The sequence below is a fragment of the Mesoplodon bidens genome, assembly GCF_964165515.1.
Source record: "Mesoplodon bidens genome assembly, chromosome: 11".
Classification (NCBI taxonomy): Eukaryota; Metazoa; Chordata; class Mammalia; order Artiodactyla; family Ziphiidae; genus Mesoplodon; species Mesoplodon bidens.
This window is the reverse complement of record NC_138167.1, coordinates 40,838,530-40,845,182: the sequence shown is the minus strand read 5'-3', so window position 1 is coordinate 40,845,182 and position 6,653 is coordinate 40,838,530. Positions and strand designations below refer to the sequence as shown.

The 6,653-nt window shown below is 48.2% G+C and overlaps 1 pseudogene across 1 annotated transcript in view; it reads right to left on the bottom strand.

The window, feature by feature from the left end:
* Positions 1-2,239: 2,239 nt before the first annotated feature.
* LOC308625720 (thymidylate synthase-like) overlaps positions 2,240-6,653 on the bottom strand; it is a 46,824-nt pseudogene continuing 42,410 nt past the window's right edge. The window contains exon 4 of the transcript in view: positions 2,240-3,225. The product of the transcript in view is annotated as a thymidylate synthase-like (transcript). The remainder of the gene's footprint in view (positions 3,226-6,653) is intronic.

Sequence of the window (6,653 nt, the reverse complement as noted above, 5' to 3'; positions counted from 1 at the left end):
ATATAAAACAAATATAACTTTAACCTCATTTTTTTTTTTTTTTTTTTTGCGGTACGCAGGCCTCTCACTCTTGTGGCCTCTCCCGTTGCAGAGCACAGGCTCTGGACGTGCAGGCTCAGCGGCCATGGCTCACGGGCCCAGCCACTCCGTGGCATGTGGCATCTTCCCAGACCGGGGCACGAACCCGTGTCCCCTGCATCGGCAGGCAGACTCTCAACCACTGCGCCACCAGGGAAGCCCAACAAATATAACTTTAAATGTTCATAACCACACTAGGCATTATCATGACCGATGGTGTTATTTGGCTTGCTCAAATCTGGGGGAATAGTTATAGATAACTCTTGAAAGTCACTGGCCATCATCATAAAAACATTATGAATTGGGAAGTTTCAGTATGGTATTGAAATGCATGTACATGTTTTTGTTAAGATATATAAATTTTCTCTTTCCTGACTTTATTCACAATCTCGACATTTTCATACATCCTCAGTGAATTAACCAAACTCGAGGCCTTTTATTACTAAGAGAACCAGCACAGTTCTATGTGCCAGTGGCAACATCCTTAAAGGTTAATCAATAACAACTGATAGGTCACCAACAGGTTTGGACCTAGTTCCTCCTTCCTTTAGAACAAAGTAAACTTTTACCTCGGTGTAAATATCCTTCAAACAACTCCTTTAAAAGCACTCTAAAATAGCATTGACATATACACACTACCAAATGTAAAATAGATAGCTAGTTGGAAGCAGCTGAATTGCACAGGGAGATCAGCTCGGTGCTTTGTGACCACCTAGAGGGGTGGGATAGGAAAGGTGGGAGGGAGACACAAGAGGGAGGGGATATGGGGATATATGTATACATATAGCTGATTCACTTTGTTATACAGAAGAAACTAACACAACGTTGTAAAGCAGTTATACTCCAATAAAGATGTTAAAAAAAAGCACTCTAAAAAACAAAAAACCCAATCAAAAAATGGCCAGAAGGCCCAAATAGACACTTCTCCAAAGAAGACATACAGATGGCCAACAGGCACATGAAAAGATGCTCAACTTCACTAATTACTAGAGAAACGCAAATTAAAACTACAGTGAGGTACTACCTCACACTAGTCAGAACGGCCATCATCAAAAAGTCTACAAAGAATAAATGCTGGAGAGGGTGTGGAGAAAAGGCACTCCTCCTACATTGTTGGTGGGAATGCAAATTGGTGCAGCCAGTAGGGAGAACAGTATGGAAGTTCCTTAAAAAATCTAAGAATAGAGTTACCATATGATCCAGCAATCCCACTCCTGGGTGTATATCTGGAAAAGATGAAAACTCTAATTCAAAAAGATACATGCACCCCATTTTCATATCAGCACTATTTACAATGGCCAAGACATGGAAGCAACCTAAATGTCCATTGACAGATGAATGGGTAAAGAAGGTGCGGTATATATATAATGGAATATTACTCAGCTACAAAAAGAATGAAATAATGCCATTTGCAGCAACATGGATGCAACTAGAGATTATCATACAAAATGAAGTAAGTCAGAAAGAGAAAGACAAGTACCATATGATATCACTTATATGTGGAATCTAAAAAAATGATACAACTGAACTTATTTACAAAACAGAGGGGACTTCCCTGGTGGCACAGTGGTTAAGAATCTGCCTGCCAATGCAGGGGACATGGGTTCGAGCCCTGGTCCATGAAGATTCCACATGCCGCGGAGCAACTAACCCTGTGCGCCACAACAACTCTCTAGAGCTCAAGAGCCACAACTACTGAGCCTGTATGCCTAGAGCCCGTGCTCCACAACAAGAGAAGCCACCGCAATGAGAAGCCCACGCACTGCAATGAAGAGTAGTTCCTGCTCGCTGCAACTAGAGAAAGCCCGCGTGCAGCAACGAAGACTCAACACAGCCAAAAACAAAAACAAAAACAAAAAACAAAACAAAACAAAAAAACAAACCAGAAATAGACTCACAGACATAGAAAACAAATTTATGGTTACCAAAGGAGAAAAGTGGGGGAAGGATAAATTAGGAATTTGGGACCAACAGATACAAACTACTATATGCAACATAGATAAACAACAAGGGCTCACTGCACAGCATAGGGAACCATATTCAACATCCTGCAACAACCTCCAATGGAAAAGAATCTGAAAAAGTATACACAACCAAATCACCCTGCTGTACACCTCAAACACTGCAAATCAACCATATCTCAATAAAAAAAAATAGCACTCTAAATAGCCATTTCCATTTTAATAGTGGGATGGGGACTGTAGCCTTCAATCTGAAAGTCTTCAGCCTTGAAGTCATAAATTTTCTCAACTTTTCCAAGGATTTTGAGCTTTGGGAAAGGCCTTGATTCTCCCTGAAGCTGCATTTTCAGCAGCTCAATGTGATCCAGGTAAATATGTGCATCTCCCAAAGTGTGTACAGAGTCACCTGGCTTCAGGCCTGTGATGTGTGTGATCATGTAGGTGAGCAGGGCATAGCTGGTGATGTTGAAGGACACACCCAGGCCCCTGTCTCCTGACCTCTGGTACAGCTGCAGGACAGTCATGTTTCACCATGTAGAAGTGTGAAAGGGCATGGCACAGGGGCAGGGTGGTGGGGTATGAGAGGAAGATCTTTTGATTCCAAGCACATAGAATGATTCTTCTGTCTTCAGGGTTGGTTTTGATTGTGTCAATCACCTTTTGCAGTTGGTCTACTCCTTGGCCTGAATAAATTTAAATCCACATTTTTGTATTCGGCCACCAAAAGCCTCCACTGAAAGCTATAAACTAGGCCTAAATCCCCTTCTTCTCTGGTGGAGAGTACCAGGCTGTCCAAGAAGTCTCGGGACCCGTAGGCATCCCAGATTTTCACTCCCTTGGAAGACAGCTCCTTAGCATTTGTGGAGCCCTTGATCAACCACAGCTCGTCCCAAAAATCCTTCCAGAAAACACTTTTCTGTCAGCAGAAGAAATTCATCTCTCAGGCTGTAGTGCGCCTGTGAGAAGAGCATCGTCAGGGAGCCGGTGCGGGTGTGGTCATCCTTCGGAAGCCGCAGCGGAAGACGTGCTAAATCTGACCCCGGTACTGCAGCTCCCTGGGGGTGGGGATGGCAGCAACTCAGAGCCTGGGGGATGTGGGGACCCAATGGTGACGGCGGTGGGCAAGGTGGCCCTGCCCTTTCCGGTGCCTGTTTTCCCTCCGTCTCTCAGGAGACCCCGGCTCTTCCTGTGACCACTAAAGTCTTTTTCTTCTTAGTCACAGTTTCTGTTTCCCCTTTTATTTATTTATTTATTTATTTTTTGCGGTACGCGGGCCTCTCACTGTCGTGGCCTCTCCCGTTGCGGAGCACAGGCTTCGGATGCGCAGGCTCAGCGGCCACGGCTCACAGGCCTAACCGCTCTGCAGCATGTGGGATCTTCCCGGACCGGCGCACGAACCCGTGTCCCCTGCATCGGCAGGCAGACTCTCAACCACTGCACCACCAGGGAAGCCCTCCCCTTTTATTTCTTAAACATAGTAAACATACTTGTAGGTTTCTTCCAGTATCTGAAGTTTATAGGTTAGTTCATGTCACCTGCTGTTTCTGCTGACTCTTTCACTGTGAGTTAAATCCTTCCCGTGGTTTGGGATTTTTGACTCTGACTTTGTAATTTTTACCCATGGGAATTTTTTTTTTTTTTCTTTTCGGTATGTGGGCCTCTCACTGTTGTGGCCTCTCCCGTTGCGGAGCACAGGCTCCGGACGCACAGGCCCAGCGGCCATGGCTCACGGGCCCAGCCGCTCCGTGGCATGTGGGATCCTCCCAGACCGGGGCACGAACCCATTTCCCCTGCATCGGCAGGCGGACTTTCAACCACTGCGCCACCAGGGAAGCACCTTTACCCATGGGAATTTTTGAGGCCTACGTTGAAGGTGGGTTCTTTTAGGATTTTCATTTGCTTCTGCCAAATGCCTGGGGCATTATAAATACTTATCCTGAAGTATTTATTTAAGGTTTCTCAGTCCAAGGTATTATGTGTTTGGGCTACAAACTTTCGAAAGAATCAGCTTGTGTTAAGAGTTCTCGAGGGAGATTTTTTCCCCCCTCTATCTAGTGACAACATTTAGGGCCGGGCAGGCAATTCCATTTGCTGCCTCCTTTGGCTGTGGCTGGCTGATTTCTTGTTCACCCTGACATTATGAGTGTGGCTTTTTGTGGTTCCACTTTATGGAGGGAGGGGATCTCCTATAGGACATTCGACTTTATATTGACCCTTATGACCTTAAAGGTCAGAAAATGAAGTTCAAGGACTCTGGAGTTGGGCAAATGCCCTCAGAGTAAATGTCAACTTTGGGGCTCTACTTCTCTGTGTTTCCACTTTCTCTTGATTTTTGGGTTTTGAGGATTCTTAATTTTCTTGGTGAGCCCATAAACGTCTTAAAAAAAGATGTTTTCAGTATTCCACCCAGAGTTTTTTTTTTTTTTTGCGGTATGTGGGCCTCTCACTGCTGTGGCCTCTCCTGTTGCGGAGCACAGGCTCCGGACGCGCAGGCTCAGTGGCCATGGCTCACGGGCCCAGCCGCTCCGCAACATGTGGGATCTTCCTGGGCCGGGGCACGAACCCGTGTCCCCTGCATTGGCAGGCGGACTCTCAACCACTGTGCCACCAGGGAAGCCCCTACCCAGAGTTTTTAATTGCTGTGGGCAAAGCATTGTTGGCAGAGGTAGGCTGGGCTGCTTCCCCTTACTTTGGTCAGTCTTAGCAAATAAGAATTTCTTCCTTCTGGCCCTGAGTTATTTTCCTTGACAAATTGACAAATCTCAGTGTAACATCTACATCTCCTCTGTGGATGTACATATGATCTCCTCTGATTATGAACTTTTTTTCAACGCCTTTTAAATGTTTTTTTTAATTTTACAATATGCCTCAGTAGAACTGACCTTACTTGGGGCTACAGCAGAATGTGTAAATGGCTTCTCTTTGGGCTACTAGGCAAATGGACATTTCCCAGTGAAGCTGATTTATGAACAGAAATCAGTGTTGAGAAATGATGGCATATGAAATAAAATTTGGGGGAAATTTCATGCATATTTCTACTATGGAGAACAGCACCCTTGATTAAAATATAGGTTATCCCTTTCTATTTATCGTCTTCCATAGGATGGATACATTAGTGTCAGTAGAAAGAGATAATCCCCCCTCATTTCAATCCTTGACATAACCGTTTTGGAAACTGGCTGCCATCTTGGCTGGACCAGGCAGGGGCTGAGAAGAATAAGAGAGTTTAAGCAGCTTTCAAATGTCTTTTTTTTTTTTTTTTTTTTTTGCGGTACGCGGGCCTTTTACTGCTGTGGCCTCTACCGTGGCGGAGCACAGGCTCCGGACGCGCAGGCTCAGCGGCCATGGCTCACGGGCTTAGCCGCTCTGCAGCATGTGGGATTTTCCCGGACGGGGACACAAACCTGAGTTTCCTGCTTCGGAAGGCGGACTCTCAACCACTGAGCCACCAGGGAAGCCCTCAAACGTTTTGAAAATCTTCGGAATAATAAAGTCACGTGGGAGAAGAGCGTCAAGATGGCGGAAGAGTAAGACGTGGAGATCGCCTTCCTCCCCACAAATACATCAGAAATACATCTACATGTGGAACAACCCCTGCAGAACACCTACTGAACGCTGGCAGAAGACCTCAGACCTCCCAAAAGGCAAGAAACTCCCCACGTATCTGGGTAGGGCAAAAGAAAAAAGAAAACTGAGACAAAAGAATAGGGCGGGACCTGCACCAGTGGCAGGGAGCTGTGAAAGAGGAAAGGTTTCCACGCACTAGGAAGGCCTTTCGCGGGGGAGACGGTGGTGGGGGTGGCGGAGGGCGGGGAAGCTTTGGAGCCACGGAGGAGAGCGCAGCAACAGGGGTGCGGAGGGCAAAGCGGAGAGATTCCGCACAGAGGATCGGTCCCGACCGGCACTCACCAGCCCGAGAGGCTTGTCTGCTCACCCGCTGGGCGGGCAGGGCTGGGAGGTGAGGCTCGGGCTTCGGTCGGAGCGTAGGGAGAGGACTGGGGTTGGCTGTGTGAACACAGCCTGAAGGGGTTAGTGCGCCACGGCTAGCCGGGAGGGAGTCCGGGAAAAGGTCTGGAGCTGCCGAAGAGGCAAGAGACTTTTTCTTGCCTCTTTGCTTCCTGGTGCGTGAGGAGAGGGAATTCAGAGCACCGCCTAAACAAGCTCCAGAGACGGGCGCGAGCCGCGGCTATCAGCGCGGATCCCAGAGGCGGGCGTGAGACGCTAAGGCCGCTGCTGCCGCCACCAAGAAGCCCGTGTGCGAGCACAGGTCACTCTCCACACCGCCCCTCCCGGGAGCCTGTGCCGCCCGCCAGGGTCCCGTGATCCAGGGACAACTTCCCCGGGAGAACGCACGGCGCGCCTCAGGCTGGTGCAACGTCATGCCGGCTTCTGCCGCCGCAGGCTCGCCCTGCACTCCGTACCCCTCCCTGCCCCCGGCCTGAGTGAGCCAGAGCCCCCAGAGCAGCTGCTCCTTTAACCCCGTCCTGTCTGAGCGGGAACAGACACCCTCCGTCGACCTACACGCAGAGGCGGGGCCAAATCCAAAGCTGAACCCCAGGAGCTGTGCGAACAAAGAAGAGAAAGGGAAATCTCTCCCAGCAGCCTCAGGAGCAG